The sequence below is a fragment of the Kogia breviceps genome, chromosome 2 (genome assembly GCF_026419965.1).
Source record: "Kogia breviceps isolate mKogBre1 chromosome 2, mKogBre1 haplotype 1, whole genome shotgun sequence".
NCBI lineage: Eukaryota > Metazoa > Chordata > Mammalia > Artiodactyla > Physeteridae > Kogia > Kogia breviceps.
This window is the reverse complement of record NC_081311.1, coordinates 112,315,322-112,336,963: the sequence shown is the minus strand read 5'-3', so window position 1 is coordinate 112,336,963 and position 21,642 is coordinate 112,315,322. Positions and strand designations below refer to the sequence as shown.

The window sequence follows — 21,642 nt, the reverse complement described above, 5'->3', positions numbered from 1 at the left end:
AGATATTTAGGGCCTGTAGAATGGTGAACGTCCAGTGCCTCACCTTATCTTATGAGGACGGTAGCCCTTGGCAACTGGGAAAACTCAGGGTTCAGAAGGGTAAGATTTGGGTTGTTACACCACTGGAGGAGTCTACCCCAGCCTCTCTTCACCAGTGCATGCTTGAATGACAAAATGATCCTGAGGCTCTTAGCTCTTCCACTGAGTTTCTGGAAGGACCATCTTCGTGGGCCATATTTTCTCTATCATAACTACAGTGCCTTATGGTATTAAAGCAACATAGAGAACACGTATGAATAGCTGTGGCAATATTTCAATAAAACTTTATCTACAGAAACAGGCAACCAAACAGCAGGCCATATTTGCTAACACCTGATTTATACCATTAAGCACACTGTTTAATTCAATTGAGTATATACCTGTACATATATATCTACATATTATATCTAAGATAGATATATATATCTATACCTACATACATATTAAATATGTAAATATACATACATTATATTATTTAGAGAAACATAGTTATTTATCTTAGGGCAACTAACTAAATGTATATATACATATATGTGCATAATGCATATACATATATTGCCTATATGTATATATATGTGTATATATAGATGTGTGTGTGTGTGTGTGTGTGTGCATGTATGTGTGTGTGAGTTTCCTGAAGAAGGAAAAGTGCATTGATTTACATTCTAGTACAGGCACCTCATCTAATTGTGGAGTGGATACTTAAAGTAGCAGTGATATAGTACAGTTGAATGCTTAAGGAAAATTGAAATAATCAGCTAAAATCTGATGAGTTCAGTTTATGGTAAAGGCGGTAACTGTGATCAAATAATTCTATGCCTAAATTCTTGGTCTGTCTTTTCATTTAAAGACCATGTGACCTAAGGCAAATTACTTAGTCTTTATGAATTTTAGTTTTCCAACATGCAAATTTTCTACCTAAATTTCAGGGTTATTATGAGTATATAGTGTGAAAATATATGCCTCAGAATACAGCAAAGAAATCCTAAATGAACTTAGTGGGTAATGCTTTTGAAAAATAGGTAAATCATTATCCTGGATATGATATTATTTTTTATTATGGCCTAATACAGAAAATGCTTCTGTAACTCCTCCTAACAACATTTTGTCCACTTTAACTTATTTTTTATATACATGGTTTTCTTTTCCCTCCTCAGTCTACTGTTATGTATGACACTTATAGCTACTCAAGGTGATCCAGTAATCAGATATCTCTAATCTAAATAACTCAAAGGCTTTCTTTTGACATTAAAAAATATGCACAGGGCTTCCCTGGTGGCGCAGTGGTTGAGAGTCCGCCTGCCAATGCAGGGGACACGGGTTTGTGCCCTGGTCCGGGAAGATCCCACATGCTGCGGAGCGGCTAGGCCCGTGAGCCATGGCCGCTGAGCCTGCGCAACCGGAGCCTGTGCTCCGCAACGGGAGAGGCCACAACAGTGAGAGGCCCGCGTAACCACCCCCCACCAAAAAAATGCACAGTTATGATTCCAACTCTCCATTTCCCATCCTTGTCTAAACCAGGTTAATATCTGGCTGGTTGTAGTTAACAATACTATATTGTACATTTGAAGTTGCTAAGAGAGTATATTTTTAAAGGTTTTACCGCCAAAAAAAAATTGTAACTATGTGAAGTGATGGATATATTAACTAAACTTATTGTGGTAATCATTTTGTGGTATATACATATATCAAATCATTATGTTCTATGCTTTAAACTTACATAATATTATATGTAAACTATATGCCAATAAAGCTGGACAGAAAGGTTTCTGTCCTCTAGAGATGAAAATGTTGAGTAGAGAACATTACTTTAAAGGATACAGGTGTATTCCCCCATACAACATTGATCCATTTTGTCTCAAAGTTAGAACTACATAATCCTTTTCCTCTTCTCCAGTAAATCAGCTTTACCATCAAAATTTCTGGTTGGGCCTAAAAATTGAGAAAATATTTCAATGTTTATTACATTCTTACATGAATCTCACTATTTTGCTGGTTTTCCAGATTCTATTGCCAGTGTTGATCATGGGTACCTTGAATTTACCATCAACTTATATACTCTTTGTGATATCCACAGTTTCCTATATTTTAGTCATGATTTTACAACTAGAACTTGTTATCTGTTCCTGAATTCCATTTTTTAATTGACGTGAATTTCTGAATACTTATTACACTTTAAATTGCCTGTCTTCGTGAACAATCAGCTTTTCATATAATCTGTTACTAATATAAGTGTAGAATTTTGAGGCTGAGAGTATAACTGAAGAGCTAGGTCATCTATTATTTTTAGAAAAGATTAAATATGCCATCTGACTTATGTTTCAAGATTTTAAAAAAGGATATTTCCTGAGAAAGAAAGAAATACTACTTATTCTGAAAAAAATATTCTGGGGATATGGCATAATATTATAGAAGTCTCAGAAACTCTAAAAACTCTTCTATTATCTGATAACTGTTGAAAAAGCGGACCAATTTGTCTAATACCCTATCCATTCACTCCCCAGTTTTATATTTTTAATTACATGTACAAAAGTGTGAACAATATCAATTATTAATTTGATTTGTGCCTATCCACTTGAGTTGAAGTCTTGGAAATCAAAGGATACCTTTTGGAGCAGATTTCTTTTTAAATCCTCACAGAACCTAAGAGCTCCTTATCTGAAAAACTTGCATGTAACCAGTTCATTCATCGTAATCTTCATTCGATCTCTCTGTACCAGGCCCTTTTGTATATGTGTGTGTGTTTCCTACTATGTCTGTTCCTCACTCCTATATGGTTCCCCTTGGGCGAAAATACTAGTGTAATTGATATATATCCATCCAATTACATATATATATACATACACATATATACATATAATACACATGCATGTATACATATATATTTAAAGTAGATCAAGTAACCAACATAATGAATTTCATTTTTACATTTTGGGAATTCACTGTACAAGGCACTGCTGAAATGTGTGATGGGGTATAATCATGGAGTTAAAAAGAATGATATTTAGGAAGTAAAAATATAGAAGGTTAAAATAGTCTATGAAAGACTTAAAATTCCAAGAAATATAAGAAGAGATGTAAAACATTGTTTAATTTATAAAGTCAAAAAGAACTGAGGCAATGAATGCATTATAAATGAGTGGCCAGAGAAATAATAATTTCAGAAAGAAACATTTCCTTTGCATAGATGTATATTTTCTAGCTTTGGATGACACAGATGATCATAGAGCAGTTGCAGAAACAGAGAGATCAGATATCCCCAGGGGAGGTGACAGACTGGAAAGAAGCTAGACATTAAAATCTGAAATATTTGAGAGAGCATCTTCTTTAATGAAAAGAAAGCAAGCTATTTATTAAGTTAATTGATAAAGTTTGGAGAGATTCTTGTAAATCTAGGCATTTTGAGCCTGCAAAGTCAGTACAGTGCTATTCCTTTCCCAAAGTGTGTTTGAAGAGCCCGTCTTCTCTTGAATATCCATAGGAATTAAACTGTGGTCAAGCACTGTTTTTAAACTCTGGTTTCAACAGTCTGATAGGCTTAATTCCTGCATTACATCTTAAAGCCTTTAAATGCTCATGTACATTATAAATCTTTAGAATGGAACACAGTTATGTAGCTTTGTTCTTATCAGGAAATCATTTTTTTTAACATGGTATGCTATGGGCTTAAGTGTTTGTAGGGATTTGAAAAATACTGATATACTATTTATAAGTCACTTAGTTTATTAGAGGAATATTACAGAACCCATTACTAATCAGTAGATTAGGGAAAGAGATCCTTTCAAACATCAAAAGAGAAATCAGAAAAAAAATGTGTTTTTTAAAATACATTTTACCTTTTCTATTATACTTATCTGATAATATTTAGCTAAACAAATTCATTCATAGGTTTAATTTCTTTTGTCAAACTCAGACTTAGATTTTATTTTTTCTGTTTCATCTTATAGTGAGGTCATAATAAAATACAAGTACACACAGTTTAAATCTGACCTGTATTGATAAAAATATACAATAATTGGCTGGGTTTTTTTTTTTTAATTTTAAATACACATTAACTTGTATGGTGGTCCTACCTATAAATTTTATTGAGGAAAGCATTCTCTGTTTAACAGTATACAATTGTTTAACAGTATACAATTGAATGCTTTTGTGTGATCTAGTTATTAGGGAAAAAAACAGATAATAATTTCATTCTGTTTTATTTTTATTTCTGTTCTATATCTGTTGTTCCAGTAGATGAAACAATCACTAATGTTGACAGGGGCTAAGACAGCATGATTATAGCCTTTCTCCCTGGTGTTACCTTGTAAGTGTTAATCATTTCTTGGAAGACATTTGCTACCTGAGTGACACAAACCCTTCCAGAAGAGATGTTGTTTATATTCCTAGAAATTGCAATTGCTGATGTTTCTTACTTTTGACATTCTTTTAGAAACTTTGTCCAGAGGTTTTTTTTTTTGGGGGGGGGGTTTGCTTTGGTTCTTTTTCACAGTATATTCCCAGGTAGAAAAAATAAGTCCTAAGACCTATCTTTAGAATGAGAAGGATACAGGATAATCTGTCTTCTAGATAAACACATTCTGATGACATGAACTCTTTTGACTGACAATAGGAAAAATAGTTTTTTTTAATTAGTCAATTAAAAGTAAGATCAAACACAAGAATATTTGATGTCCTATTTTTTATGGCACCAAATATTTTCTTTCTCCTTATAGAATCAGTTATTTCATTCCATAAGTGAATCAAGAAATAGATCTATCTATCATCTATCTCTCTATATATCTATCTATCTATCCATCCATCTATATCTTCTACCTAATCTGTAAATGTCTATGCTATCTACTCTTTTTGATAATATAGTTTTATTTATGATATGAAACCTAGAGGGCCTGAACTCTGAAACTTATAGAATAAGTTTTGATGCCCAGAAAAGTGAATTTTCTGACGACATGTTAAGATTGAATTAGTCAATTCAAAACCATGTCCTGTCACCAAAGAAAAGGCATTGGGGTTTCAACTTTAAAAAAAATGTAAAACATTTTAATTTAACAGTTTAAATGTTTGATTTAAAAATCAGTGTCAGCATAAGCAGTCACTAAAAAGTTAAGTGAACTGGAAAGTTTTCCACCATTAACTGGAATAATCCAATATTATTTCACAAATTAGGAAACTCAGGCCCCAAAAGGCTATGTTAATTTCTAATGTTCCTGTGTCCAATATCTAATGCCAGTTATAATTCCCAACTCTCTATTAGAGCCAATATTATTGTTATTATTTATTTTGTTTATTATTATTTTATTATTATTATTTATTTTTTAATTTTAATTTTTTGGCCAAGCTGTGCAGCAGGTGGGGATCTTAGTTCTGCAACCAGGGATCAAACCCTCACCCCCTGCAGTAGAAGTGTGGAGTATTAAACACTGGACCACAGGGAAGTCCCCCAATGTCCCTTTTTTTAATTAACAAAATGTTCTATAACATTCCCATTCCTATCGAAAATGAAATTTTATATTATATCTATATATAGGTAGATAACTTTTCAAAACTCAAATTAATATCTAAGTATAAATAAATAAATATAAAGTAATTTATAATAAAATAGGACATATTCCAATATGTAAATGTGCAAAAATAAGAGAGAAAACATGAGCAAGTGATCAAGATCTTTTCACTTATGCATAGAATCGTCATGAATGTGACAGCTGTGAAGGCAGACTCATATCAGGTGTGTTGTACTGGATACTCAAGTACTGAGAGCAGTGCTGCCTTCGGTGATGTATTTTCAAAATTGGTAATGAGTTCTTGATAAAATTCTAAACAAAATGAAGTGAAGCCATCCCTCACTTTACATGGAATGTGACTGCCTCCATTGTACATCACTAAGATGGAAAATTGTTTTAAATGAAACATGAAGAAAAGTCTTCTGACAGCAAGTGATCTTTCTACTCTATCTCTAATGCCTCAAACACATGGGATGCTGGGCCTATCAACAACTAGATGGACCATAGCCGAGAAGGAAGAGTGTCTGTTTGTTAGTGGAAGCATTCTGTGAACTTGAATTCTAACAGATGAGCCAGTGGAATATAAGGAACTGACTATATCCATTGTCTGCTGTATAACAGGCGTGCAGTCAGGTATATTACAAATGAGTCCATTGACTACCAAATCCTGTAGGACTGCTGAAAACTCAGGTGTTTTATTGCCTTTGATGTATCTTTGAATTCAAGAGGCACCATTCAATATTCAGATTATTATATCCAGTATTATCTTTGATACATTTCAAGTGTCCTTGGATATTAATAGTTATTCAAATTACAATCTGAACTTAACAACTTTCTAATATTTAAATAATCTTAATAACTTTCTAATGTTTAAGGATAATAAATGAATAAATAGAAATGTGATAAAAAAGGAACGAATAAGACAATATAATTCTATGAATCCATTAAAAATGATGACATGAAATATACCTATTTCATGGGAGATTCAGTATCTATGAAGTGAAAAACATAGACTGAACAAATTAACACACTGTCACCCAGTGAACCTGGACATTGTTGTTTTACTGTATGAAGTTCTAAATCTTATTGAAGCCTTTTGTCTTAACTGGCTTTCTCTGACACCACTCTGACAGAGGAAAGTAAGAGCTCTTGCCTTGTTACTGTCAGGTCGAGGAGGACACCTAGGTCCCTCACCTAGCCTCTGTTGACACCTGAGGCAGAATTGGGACTTCTCTACTTCTGGATGGGGATGTGAGTTCCAGCTCCCCACTGGGTGTCCACTGTCACCACTGTGGAGGTGACCTCATTACCACCAGATGACATGGAAATCCAGATTCTCCTCTGTGCTTCTTCTGACATCACTCCAGTGGGGAGGGAGTGGGTACGGCATTACTGCCAGGTGTGGGTGGAAGTCCAGTCTTCCCACTTGGCCTTTGCTGGTGTGGTGTGGATGGGTCACAGGTTTTTTTTTTTTTTTTTTTTTAACGTGGTATTTGCCTAGAGTAGAGCAGTTACCATCTAAAATTTTCTGCCTTACTAGTTAGAATCTTGCCTGGTCTTTTGGCTTCAGAGAGCAGGCTTCTGTTCTTTTCTGTGCATTTAGCATTTTGGCATTTCTGGGTTGCCAGCTTATTCAGTTCCGAGTCTGGGATATATGAGGCAAAAATAAAACCCGCGGAACTCACCACCGTGTTGTCCCTTAGTCCCAAGGTCTATAGCTGGGCTGCTTTCTCCTGTCCACCTTTCAGTCTTCTTATATTAGTTTTATATATAATTTCCAGGTTTTTTAGCTGTACTTAGTGAGAGGAATCCAGAAAATATGTCTACTCCGTCTTCCCAGAAGCAGAAGTCAGTGTGCTTATAGATTTTTAGAAATTCAGAATAGAAAAAAGGATATGCCTCATATTTATTGTTTTATAAAATATTTTTAAAGATTTAAGCTATGTTCTACAAGTCTCTAAAACAGCAAAATGATTGTCTGTGTATTGACAGTAGATTTAATTGAGGTAAGATTTATTAAATCACACATGATGTGACATGATTTACTAGAATCCAAAGACATTGAAACACTGGTCCTCCATGTGAGAGAAACAAAGGTTGTGGAAATAAAGATGATGAATTTTGTTGTCTAAATTTTATCATCTAACTCTATGATGTGTACACATTATCACTGAGTGAATACAATAAAGTACATATGGTGATTATGACATTGCCAAATACAGGTGCCTGAGTGAGAATAAGAAGGGAGGGGGAAAAAATGTGAAATTGGTGTTAGATTAAATTGTTTTAATTCCTGGCTCTGGTTATAAAGAGATGTGTGATCTTCAGCAATTAAGTGTATCTTTCTGAATCTCAGGCTTTACATATTGAACTAGGTTCAAACTTTTCTTCCAAATTTAACCTTTTATGACTCTACCATTGGTTATGTGGAACTCAACTAGATAAGTCTTTGGATATATCTTTTCACACATTAATATGCATAATAAATGATGCCACATACTGTTTATTTTAACAAACAGTTAAATTTTAACAGTTTTAATAACAAAAGAGAGCATACTCCCTTTCAAGAAGCAGTATGATGTGGCAGAAATTAACAAGGTTAGATTGTAGAACTAGACATGTATTTGAAACTTGCATCCTTGACATATTGTTTAATAAACTTGGGGCATTTTCTTAACCTTTTTGTGCCTTAGTTTCTTCTGTAAAATAGGACTAATAGTTTATGCCTCACAGAGGATATTTTGAAGAGTTAGCTTTTATTATATGCAACCTGTTACCTGAGAATAGCCAACAAATATTAAATCTTATAAAACTCCCCTTGAATAATGAAAATTTAAAAATAAACTAAATTAAAAATTGTATAAAGATATTCACTACACACATATAAATTTATATGAGCATGAATTATATCAATTAGACTAAATCATAAATTACCTCATTGCCTCTTCTATAGGATTACTAGCATCTGAAGAATAGAATTTGTTTTTCATCTTTGTCTCTCCAAAAGCAAGTAGCCCAAAGTCTGGTACATTGCTGTATTCAGCAAATATTTGCTGAAGCAATGAGTAAATGGATGAATAAACTGAAAGAAAAATTATAAAAATGTTTCCCTGAATAAAATGAAAAAGTAAACTACTTAAAAAAAATAGACCAAAATCAAAACTTATCTATTTCAAAGACCTCAGCCATCCAGAATAGTTTTCTGAAACCTGTACAACTGATATTCCTATTTCGTAAGGTAAGAATGTTATTGCAGTAGGGTTAATGGTGTTTATTTTTAACACAATCCCTTTGATTTAAATCCACATACATTTTAGTGTTGGTTCAGCTTGGTTAGTCATGCAAATTAAAGTGTTACTGAAGCTGGATTCTCTCCATAGAGGTGTGTTCCTGGAGGAGAATAATGGTCAGTATCCAGGGCAACTAGTGTATTCACCCAGAAAATAACAGGTGTGCCCTCAGCATGTGATGCTGATACTGATGGATTGATTTAATATTTCTTGGAAGATTTCAATTTGTTAGGCATTAGACAGAATTTTCAAAAGTAGCCACCTGTCCCACCTGCCTCATTGTAGAAATTTAAATACAAAGATAAAAAGAACAGATAGCTAAGGAAAGCCATCCTGCACACACACACGTGTGTGTGTATCTATCCATATCTATATCTATCTAATTCTCTCTCTATATATATATAAATGAGTATAATGCTTACAGATTATTTTTCTTTGCAAACTAAACAGAAGGATAAGCAAATAAAAAAGTTTAAAACATATTTTCTTTGGTAAAATAAATTAGTAGATATGGGAAGAGTAAGAGATTAAAATTTTTTATATTTAAATTCAGGAAATTCTGAATTAACTTACATGAATTTTTTTCTTCTCTGAATTTTGAATTGTTCTTTAGCTGAGTTAATATGTTTCTTATTAGTTTTACATACATGTAAGTCAACATGAATTTATTTAAGCTTGAGACAATATCTGGACTTTTCTTTCTGTGTTTGGCTCTTGAAAACATTTAGAATGCCAGCAAACTGATTAAAACCAATTAACTAATTATTATTTCAACTATCTAAAAAATGATTTAAAGTAGTTTACAATAAAAGCTCGGGTATAATATGACTGTAAATAGATAACAAAAGAGTAAATTTATTCCTGAGCTTCCCAGCAGCCAAGACATTAGGGCAACCTATTAAGTTATACAGTACTTTGATTTAGTGTAATGGGACAAAATTGTTTAGCCAGAAAAATAGATGTTTTCTGTGGCCCTAAGATTTAAAAGATTATTGGAATGAGATCTTGTATTTACATGAGAACCTCTGAGAATATATAAAAGCTAATGAAAATTAAAATGCTTAATAATTTCTACTGGCACATATGAACAAATCCTCAAAAGAAATATGGCTGGCCATCAACATGTAAAATACATTTAATAATTTTCATTTAAGTTGTTCAATTACTAAAAAGACAAGCTAATATATAAAACTAAATGAAGTTAGTAAGATACAGGAGCTGAGTTATTGTGTAATTATTAAAGATCAAGAAATAATAAAAATGGAGGGGAAATGTAAATAATGTTAACTAAAGGTTAACTAAAGACTAAATAATTATTCATACGAAAGGGGGAACTGTTAAAAACAAGCAATACTGCAGATTCTTAGGCTAGTATTTCCACCAAGATTCAAACAGAATCCTATGACCACTAATGTAGCAGCTGCAAATTTGTATAGTCAATAGTTTATCCTGCTAAGATGGTAATTCCAGACATTGAGGGCCAAAGTATCCAGGTGTTTTCCTCCAGAATTAGGCACTGGAGCTGAGCACAAGTGAGGAAAGAAGGGCAAATCACTTCATGTGGTTCTACTAGCCATCTTGAAAAACTGAGTATTCAGCTGACCAGACCTTCTACCTCTGGGGCTGCTGAATGGAAGGAACATTACAGGGCTTGTTAGTTGAACAAAAAATAAACACCCCAGAATAACACTGCCTTGGTCAAGAGAAAAGAGCATACATTTCTTAATTTGTCAATGATATGCTAGAAAAAGTAGAACAATTTCTTAATACCAAATGTACAATAGAATCTCCTGGGGAGCTTTTGTGTAATCCAATACCTGAGCCCTCCCCCACGCTCCACCCCAGGACAATTGAATCAGAATTCCTGGAAGAGGCATGGGTTTTAATTTTAGTTTCCAGTTGATTTTCATGTGTAGTCAAAATTGGGATTTACCATAATAAGCTATTAGAAACATAAAGGAGAGTTTACTCAATGTGTAATTGAATATATGCTAAATGAGAATATCTATATCTGTATGTCTATATCTATATCTATATATTTTAAATCCTAGTCTGGATCTCGTGCTCCTGATTCTGAATTTCTAGGAGAGTTGGCATAAGAATTATCCCAATTTTGGTCTTTACAGTGCCTAGCACATTTTCCCCAAAATATGGAACTCTTATCATTGTTATTGGGTGATACACAGAAACAGCATCAATTTAAAGTTAATGATATAGTGTGAAAAACCATTCTATTCTTAGTGTTTTTTCAATCCTCTGACTTTGGAAGAAAAATTAAGTGTATCACTATATATATTTAACACCCCTGTGATGCTGTTACTGAGAGAGAGAGGGAGAGAGAGACAGAGACAGAAAGGGCAGGGGAGAGAACTCAGACTCAAATTTGGTGGGTAATGGTATTTAATTGTAATTTGATAGCATTGTTTCCATTTCTTTGTAGATATTTTGAGATTTGCATTCTATTTCTTTTAACCAATACTGAATTTCCCTTTATATAATGAGTCAATTTAATGAACAATTCAAGATAAATTATAGTAGAAGTTGTATTCAGATACAGGAAAAAAATGTGAAAACATTTTTCTCCATTCAGATTTGTAAAAAAACAGAGCCTGAAGCAAGAGTTCATATTTTGATTCCTTATTAGACATGCAATCCCAGGAAGTAGTAGTGAGGGAAGAAAAGAATGGTCTGAGAAGGAGGAAGAACATTTATGAAGAGGTGTGCTACAGAGCTGGCTACTTCTTAGTATCAAGTGCAATGGATTTCTTCATCTCCTGAGACCATCTTTAGAGAGACCATATAATCTATTGCACTTTAGTGTAGTCCATTGGCAAGTAGTGTCAAGGAAAGGAGATAAATATATCTGCTGGCCCTTTTCTCTTGCTCAGAGATTTGACCCAGGGTTATTAATTTCCTACCATCCTGGGGAGTGGTCAGAGGCTATAGGCACAGGCATGAAGTGAGAGCACTGTGCCCATATGAAGTTGTTTATCACATTAACTATAACCAAAAAAAGAAAGAAAGGAAGAAACAAAAAGTGGTCATGAATTCTAGAGCCAGCTGTGGCTGAGAGTATCCCGATGTGTTAAGTAAGGCATGTTTAATACAACAGCATTCAAGTGACTAAAGACTGGGAAACATTGTCCTAACAAGGAGTGCTCATTCAGGACAAGGGACAGTGTCCCACAGGCTTTATTCTGACCCTTGAAAATTTTAAATTTGTATAAACAGTACTCTTGTGTGTTTCAGTTGTTTCACAAAGGGTTTTTAATAATAGCTACCATTTAGTGGATGCCTAATTGTTTTAGTCTTCACTTGACATAATTATCACCAAAGCAGCTATTATTATTTCAGTTTTGCCAGTTAAGTAGTTGAAGCCCTGAAAAGTTAGCCAATTTGAGGTCAGAAATTAAACCACGTTCATAAGACACAAGGGTCCAAGTTCTTTCATCTACAGTGTATCATCTTACAAGTCCATGATCTAACCAAAAATGAATGTCCTTGCATATTTGCTACCTTTTTTCTGAACAGTTTTGTCATTAGGAAAGCATTAGCATTTTTTATTGTGTTTTAAATGCACTGATCCTGTTCTTAGACTAGAAGATATACAAACCTAAGATTGGGGGAATATGTTACTTAACAAATAAATGCTTCTCAAACTTTAATATGAATTCAAATCAACTGATAATCTTGTTAAAATGCAGATTCTGATTTAGTAGGTATGGTTTGGAGCCAGAGATTTTATATTCCTTAGAAGCTTCCATGCTTTTAGTAGCAAAGGTGTAAATGTTATTATCTACAAAATGTTTTATTGAGCTATAGATATCTGTAACATACAGTACAAGTAGTGAGGCAATCCTCAAACATTATGTGGCAGAGTTACTCTAAATATATTAAAAATTTTTCAATCCTGAAATTTCTAGAAAGGGAAATAGCAGCATCGATATGGGGCAGGAGGAAGGTAAGGGGTGGCCGTGGAGAAATGGTGTTACCGAACAAAGTTCGTGTGCTTGGTGCACAGTGAGGCCAAACAAACCAAAAGTTCAGAGTTTGGAGCAGAGAATGGTTTATTGCAGGGCCAAGCAAGGAGAACGAGTGGCTCATGCTCAAAAACCCCGAACTCTCTGATGGTTTTGGGGGAGAAGTTTTTGGTTTGTTTTTTATTTTGGTACGTGGGCCTCTCACTGTTGTGGCTTCTCCTGTTGCGGAGCACAGGCTCTGGACGCGCAGGCTCAGCGGCCATGGCTCACGGGCCCAGCCGCTCCACGGCATGTGGAATCTTCCCGGACTGGGGCACGAACCCATGTCCCCTGCATCGGCAGGCGGACTGTCAACGCACTGCGCCACCGGGGAGGCCCGGGGGGAGAAGTTTTTATAGGCAAAATTTGGGGTGGGAGCTGCAGGGTATGTGACTTTCTTCTGATTGGTTGGTGGTAAGGTAGCAGGGCGGTGCTCCAGGAGTCTTGTGCTCAGCCTAAAGTTGCCATCCTCCACTTGGGTGGTGTCTTAGTTCTGCAGAAGAAGTCAAAGATATTGTTTTGTATATCCCTTGAGGAGCACCAGAACCCTGCCCCAAGGCTGCACTGTTGTTTCTTGACTGCTCCTCTCTTGTTTCTGCATTCCCTCCCTTCCCTGATTAGCAGTTGTTTGATCCTGCCCTTTGGAACTCAGGGAAGGTCATGGAGGCTGAATGAAGCCCATTTCCTACAAGCAAGAAATGGGGGACACAGAAAGGCTTTGTATCCAGGAGCCCCACAGGGTCCTGCATGGTTTCAGTGCAGAACAGAATTTGACTACAGATGCTCCTGTGTTGTCAAACAGGCCCAGCTTTATGATGAGATGGATTTAGTGAATGAAGTAATTTTTATCTAGCTCAATAAATGTTCATTGAATGAAAGGAAGACAGACTTAATTATCAATAATTACAATAGAAAAACAAGTCATAGGAAAAGAAATAACGTTACCTTGATTTATCAGTCTAAAGCCATTTAGAAAATTATGCGGAAGAAGCTTTCAATTCTGACTTCAGATCCTCCTACTCTGTCTTCTTATATCAAACTTAAATAGAGGAAGTAAATAAAAGCAACAATGCAAGGTTCATGTCTGTAGCTCAGCTCCTGGAGGGCTCACCCTGCTGATATACTGCTGTAATAAATTACACAACTGGTGTGTTTCTTTTGATTTATTACTGCAATAGATCATGAGTGTGATGACTGACATAAACATGTGTTCTGTAGACAGCTGGGCGTCATGATATTTTATTTCTTTTTCCTCATTTTCAAGTGCTTAGTTTGGAAAGTAAGAAAGAAAACAAATTGACAAATGCAGGAGGATGTTTCTGAAGCAGCTTCCCTACAGACTCTTGAAGTTAATAGCTTTTAAATTGAGAAATCCCAGGGCTCTTCTTGCTTCCAGTCCCTCTCAAAGGACTATTTTAAAAAGATTTTTAAAAAATATGAACTCACATGAATAAGGTTTTGTGAAATCAAGCTGTAGGACTCTTTTTTCTTTTTTTTTTGACATACTGACAGACTTCAGCTTCATTTCCTTATTCTTTGAGCCATTATGAGCTATCATGAAAATTGGAATTACAGACATTTAAAATCAAAGTAATTACCTAATAGGCTGTTATACCCCTACTTTGAAAAGGAAAGTATTTATTCTGTCATGAGTCCAATCATTTTCTTAAACTTAGAATTTTTGCTGAGGTGTAAATTATCTCTTTTTCTTTCACGGTTGAAACCGTGCTTTATCATGGATCCCGAGAGCATTTCTGCAGTTGGACACACTAGGCCTTGTAATAATGTATGTGTCATCTAGTCTCTCTGCAATTTGTATCTATCTGGATAGCTGTGTGAAATGCATGCTATTATTTGATCAGAAGAATTTCTTTGTCCCTCATCAACATTTAATATTACCATTCTTTGTTTTGTCAAGAACTGTGAGGGTTCTGAGATGTTACCTCACTTGCAGAATTATGTACTTATACGTATGAATTTTGTAGAAACACAAGACATTGAGTCAAGGAAAATTGTTCTTTATTGATACTTATAACCAGATCAATAGCCAGAGTAAAAATAAAGAATTGGTGCTTAACATCTAGACTAGCAGCAAAATAATGAGAGCTGATAAAAATCTTTCAAAGTGGGTGGCAAGTTACATCCCATAAACGAAGAATGGAAAGCAATGCATTTTGTTCATTTATAAATAGGACAGAGAGAGCCATCTCCTTTCCCTCCCAACAAGAGTGAGGGGAAAAACAAAAATTTTACTCCTTTGAGACTGAATGGAAATGTTCCTGGTATCTCACCCTAACCTTTTGAAGTGTAAATACATATTTTCAAGGGCCTAAGAGTCTCCAACTTTTAAAGCCCAGAAATGTAACAAAATGTTGGGATTTGTCCCTTTTGGCATTTAGGGGTAGTGGTCAAGTCTTTCTTGTACCTTGCGGCTTAATGCAGGGCCTTGGTTGGGCTGCCATTTGGCCCTCTTGGGGAAATAAATTGTATTTCCCTTTCAGATCACATAAATTAGCTAGAAAACAGCTACTAATTTAATTTTCATGGAACGTGAAAAGTACAATGTTTCTGGGGAAAGTGAAAGCAAACATTCTCTGTATTTATATAGTATACATTTCTGTGTCTCAGGAGGCTTTTTGCAGGAGCACCGAGAAATCCAAGGAAGTTTTATTTTCCCTCAAAGTCATATTATGCAGTTTTCTTATCCACTTTTAAGAGTTTAAGATTCTCCTTTGCCTTTCCTCCTTCTCCCCTTCCTTCTTTTCTTTGTGTCTTTGGCACTATCAAACTCACCGCCCCCCCCCAGCCCAATTCCGTTCTCTTGTCAAAGTAGAGCAGTGAACAAAACGGACAAAATTCTCTGCCCTTATAAGAGATTGTATTCTAGTGAGAAGGCAGACATTAAGCAAGGTAATTACATAAATGTATGGTAAGTTAGGCAGTGATAAATACTTAGAAAAAGTCGTCTTGGGGAAAAAGACGTTGATTATTCGAGAGAGTGATTGGGGAAGATTTCACTGAGAGAATAATTAAAGAGAGCTAGCTAACCAAGGGGTATTTGGTGGAAACTCATTCTAGGCAGAGAGAACTATAAATGCAAAGACCTTGAGGAGGGATTATAGCTGGTGAGTTAAGAGGAGGCCTGGATAGCTGGAGGAAGAGTGAAAGAGGAGAGCAATAAAGTAATGTATTTTCCTATTCAATATTAATTTCTCTTGCCAATCTCACACAGTACTTTGCTTGGTACCATGTTGAATGACCAGCATCAACACATTAGTTGTATTAGAACTGATTAAACTCATCCGCCCTCACCTGAAGAATTGTGGCTTTGTAGATGAGAATGAAAGTGAAGAACTGTGAGGATCTTGGCTGTGATAGAATAGACATCTTTGAGAGAGAAAAATTTAAACCACATAATTACACTCTGTCAACTTGTGTTTTCCTCCATAACAATACCGTCTCTAAAACTTGTTCATTTTTTTGTTTTAATCACCAAAATGATTGTTCACTGGTAATTTTCAAAGATCAAGTTAAGAGGTTAGAAATATTCATCATGAACATTTGAGCTGGCATGACTCTCCAATTTTTATTATAAAGTTTAAAGTCATTATTTTTCTTATTGATGAAGAAATTTTTTTATGATTAAATTTTTAAACATCATTTATTTTGAGTAAGATTATGGAAGGTTAAAATCATCCTTATAAAATAGTTAACCATGTTTATCTTTTAAAATTTTATGTATTTAAGATTTTAAAAATTGATATAATTAGGTTCAGCCACATAATTTTTTTCTGCTAATACAAATGACTAAAAATTTGAAGGATAAGAAATCATTTGGGGCTTCCCTGGTGGCACAGTGGTTGAGAATCAGCCTGCCGATGCAGGGGACACGGGTTCGTGCCCCGGTCCGGGAAGATCCCACATGCCGCGGAGCGGCTGGGCCCGTGAGCCATGGCCGCTGATCCTGCGCGTCCGGAGCCTGTGCTCCGCAACGGGAGAGGCCACAACAGTGAGAGGCCCGCGTACCACACACACACACACACAAAAGAAATCATTTGGATCAAAATCTTGAAAATAAGGAATAAAATGAATCAAGTAAATGTGGACTTAGCAAATCCTAAAGTCTATATTGGACAAGGTTATGAAACACGAATAAAAGGTGTCATCACAGGAATGTTACAAAAATATGACATTACAAAGCTCATTACCTTGAGAGACAGCACTGGAAATTTAAACTAATTCAAATATTGGTGCCTATGGGTCAATGCCAATAGCATCTTATTTCTTACAGCAGTGTACTCTGCTCAGTTTTCAAAATTGCTATCTCAAGAAACCTCTATTTTTTTCAGCAGCAAATCTCTGTTACTCACAGGCTGAGTAGGATGGAACATGGAACTACACTTGTGTGGCAATGTGTGTGACATATTTTGTCCATTCAATACTAATTGCAAAGATATATTATTCAAAACAGGAAACTTTTACACTGAAGAAGAGAAATGCAATAAGTTTAATTAAAAGAAATAAAATACCCTGAGTTAATAAATTGGGGAGACTATGTAGTCTAGAAAAAGCAAACAAACTAATAGAATCCTGTAAGAAAGGAAAGAGAGGCTTCAATGTGTTTATTTTTGGAAGCAAAAGAATGAGGTGAGTAAATAGTATAACTGACGTTCAACTATTGAAGTATCAGTCTAAAACTGAACTGGGCTAAACCACGGTCAGTCCCTTCAGGTATAGACCATGTTTAGGGTAATGATATTGTCTAGGAGGAAGAAATTCCCCCCCTACCCTTCTACATTCTTCTGGCTGGTCTAAGAATTAAATTGACGTGAGACAGATTAACAGGAGAAAATCAAACAAACGTTTAATGACATGTATACATTTGAGAGACCCGGGAATATTAACTTGCTAAAATGGCTGAAACCCTCATCTTAAGTATCATTTTCAGCTAAAGACAAAAAAAGGATGTTGGGGGGTAGTAGTTTGAGAATTTAAAGGGGCGGAAGGCAATTGACCTGGAGATGGAAAAGCAAATGTTTGGTAAACAAATGTTTGCTGGGCCATACAGAGACAATAAGAAACAAAGAGGAATTTTAACAGAATTTGTTAGGTCCTTCTCTGTCTAAACACTTAGTTCATGCTATCATTATCTATGGTGATAGCTCCCTTCCTGGAACAGGTCTTCTGTCTGCCTTCTTTAGACAGTTAAGGGGAAGGTCAAATACTTTTCCTGAGTCTTTTGGACCTTGAGTGTTTTCAGCTCAAAATAATTGACATGCCAAAGAGGCATTTTGGGGTGGCAAATTTTGCTCCCCTACAATATTATAATGAAAAAAGTCACAAACCATTGAACTAAACAATAACCAGGGATAGTGTGATATGAGTGTTAACTAATTCTTCCCTGGGGAATTTTGGGACAGGAAGTAGGAAGAGTGTGTTTAGTAGCAAATGGATGCTCTTAGAAGTTCATCTTAGAATATAAATGGTGATAAAATTGTTTTGAAAATGTGACCTCAAGAATGATTGGATTCTGACAGTCTTGTATGTTTTGATGGCATGGTTACATTTTGTGAATTTATACTCAGAAAAGTATGAGTAACCACCATCTGGAAATAGAATACTTCCTTCTTATAACATTTTTGGGTTGGCTTGCATTACTAGCAGTTGTGTTAGTTGTTAGTTAGTTGTTAGTTAGTTAGTTAGTTGTGTCCTTTCTCTGACTCATATTTTCACAAAGAAAGCAAAAGAGTAGGAAAGAAAGCTTGGGAGTCAATGTATTCTCTGCAAAACTTACAGTGAAATTGTTTTGGGGAACAAAGTATAGAGTTAGAAGTTGTCCCCCAAGCGTCTCAGCTATAGCAATTAGCACAAACACTCAAGTAAACACAGACATGGGCCCAGAGGCTTTTAAGTCCTGGAAGCATTTCCCTGGGACATCTGCAGCATCAAAAATATGGGGACTTAAAACAGAAGTTTTCACTTACTGTTGGTTTAACAGAGAGACATCATTTCAAAGGATCAAGAGTACCATGATCAAGAGCCTTGTTCATCTTGTGATGCTTCCCTTAAAGTCCCCTTCCTATGCCAAACAGACTCTTTGATTCTTTTTAGCCTTCTTCTTGGGCTAAAATCCTTTTCCTTTACCCTTTCCCTTGCTTTCTTAATGAAATGCACACAGAATATTGAAAGTAATCAATTATGAAATACTTGGAACTAAAAGTAAGGTGTACTTAAATATGAGATATCATAGCATGGTTAACATAAATGCAGTTAATCTTATGGAAAACAAACTTTACATGAATCAATAATACAACATACACAGCATGTTAGTTTACTTAAATTAATCATGTCTATATGGACTGCTCATGTCTGAGAAATCAGGAAGACATCATAAGGCTCTATGTCTGTCTAAAAAGAGTTAGAATTTAGTTTGGATAATATAGCTGCTAGAGCTAGAAGATCTTTTAGAGATTTTCCAAACAAGTCCTCTCATGTCAGAGATTCAAAATTTGCTCATAGCTGTAGAGCTAATTCATACCTATACTCCTCAGAATCTATATAGTTTAGAACGTTCCTTTATTTCATTACAGAATAAGCAATGTTCTATGTTATAAAAGCATCCCAGGGCCAAATATAGGACTTATCCATCCATAGCTAAGCATCAGGGCTAAAGTGAAAAGCTGAAAGTTAAGTTAGAAAGTGTCAACATGATAATTTGCCAGAAGTATTTAGAGAAAGTTCTATTTTATTTATATACAAGCTACCATCTAAATTTTTCTGAGTACTGAATGTTTCCTTTTTATTATGTCCACATCTAATGCCTCAGAATGTATCCATTGAGAAATATTGCTTATTTAATGACTTTTTCCAATGACTTACGATTGGTATTAACATTTGGGTGATACTAAAGTCACAAGTTAGTTATCCAAATTCAGTAAAAGGGAGAAAGTTTTATTACCTAACACAAATGCCAAGAGGTGATTTATATACTGAACAGTTCAGAGCACGTCCTTGAACAATTGTAAATGCTTATTTTTTGTCATCTTTCTGTGCTGCCAAATTGTAATGCTTAATGATTCAATTTAAATGAACTAAAATGAATCCTTTTGGAAAAACATAATACCTGCCTGGTACAAGGGAGCTGATTACATTGCCTTCATTTACAGAGAACTTATTCATAACTCATTGACACCCTCTCATTACTAAGTTATGGCAAATGACATGAAAATAAACAAACAATGACTTGAGCAATAATGTTGAATGAGAACAGAGCATGGCATTTCATAGAATATTTAAATGTTATATATAGTTTTAAATTCTTGATTAAATCAATTACAGGGAAGTAGATGCAAAGTGTCAGAGTTTGGAATGTAGATAAATGCATATTAACATGTAGAGAGAGTAAAGCATTGAATTTTAAATTAACTACAAAAAATGGAAATCATTCCCTTCATCCCCACATTTTTCTTCTTTTCTATTATAAAAGATCTCACTTACAGGCCATAAGAGGCATTAGTAGTAAAGCTATTTAAAATGTGCATCATAAGTAATTATTTTTACTCTAATCTGTCCTTAGGCAAAATACTTCCAGGTGTGATAATTTGTTAGCCCAAAAGCCTCTGGGTTGAAATGCCTGCTTGAAAAATCACAAGAGTGAGAACTAGTCAATTGGGTAATCATTTTTTATAGCAGAAACTGGTTATTCCGAAACCCTTTCAACAATGCACTGACTTGGAAGCCATTGATTTAGTGGCTTCATGTAGATTTTGTTGTATTTTGTTTTCTGAAAGACAACTTTCCAGGACTGGGAGATTGACCTCTTATTCTCTACCCTTTCTTCTATGGAGTGACCTTCATTAAATCTAAAAGTATCCTATCTGGAACAGAACAAGAACCTAGCAGTTTTTATATTTTTTGTTTGAAGTTTGTTAAATCTTCAATTTCAAGTGTTTTACTATCACATGGCTTAAATTATGCTGTGGGTCATACTATAGTTATTAAAAATTTCAATTAAAATGATATATATAAAACAATTAAATTTGTATATAAAAGATAATTGAATATACATATACACAACAAAGAATTAGAAGGAAATGGAGTATGTTTGTCATATTTTTCCAGCTACTTTTACCTCACTTAGAATCTGGGGTGAAAAAAAAAACTGTTCTCTTCTTGGTGCCTTAGTTTTTCCTCTGAAAATTAAAACACACAAATCATAGAGTAATACTGTCATTTTATATTGCATCAGCTTACACCAATGTTTCTTGAAATATGCACTTTTAAAAATATATGACTAGGTCTTTCAGGATAGCAGTGTTTCTGAAACATTTACTATTACTAGTTTTAAGTTAGATCAAACTTTGATCCTTCCTACATTGCAGTCCGGTTTCCATTTGAGATATTTCTTCTGATCTTGCATGATAAAGAAGACTCTCAGAATCTGTTTTGGCTTATGGTTACCAGAGGGAGAAAGGGGCGGGGATAAATTGGGAGATTGGGATTGACATATACATACTACTATACATAAAACAGATAACTAATAAGGACCTGCTGTATAGCACAGGGAACTCTTCTCAATACTCTGTAATGACCTATATGGAAAAAGAATCTAAAAAAGAGTGGCCATATATATATGTATAACTAATTCACTTTGCTGTAAGCAGACAGTAACACATTTTAAAACTATATTCCAATAAAAATTAAATTAAATTTTAAAAATATGATAAGAATCTATGTTTTGGTCTGCTTTCTATTTTTAAAGTATATGTATGGGAAGAAATACCTGTGATTCTG

General features: G+C 34.8%; 1 protein-coding gene across 7 annotated transcripts in view; it reads left to right on the top strand.

Moving 5' to 3' along the window:
* Window positions 1-21,642, top strand: part of LRP1B (LDL receptor related protein 1B) — a 1,895,525-nt gene that overhangs the window by 1,562,183 nt on the left and 311,700 nt on the right. The gene's annotated exons all lie outside the window — the stretch shown is intronic.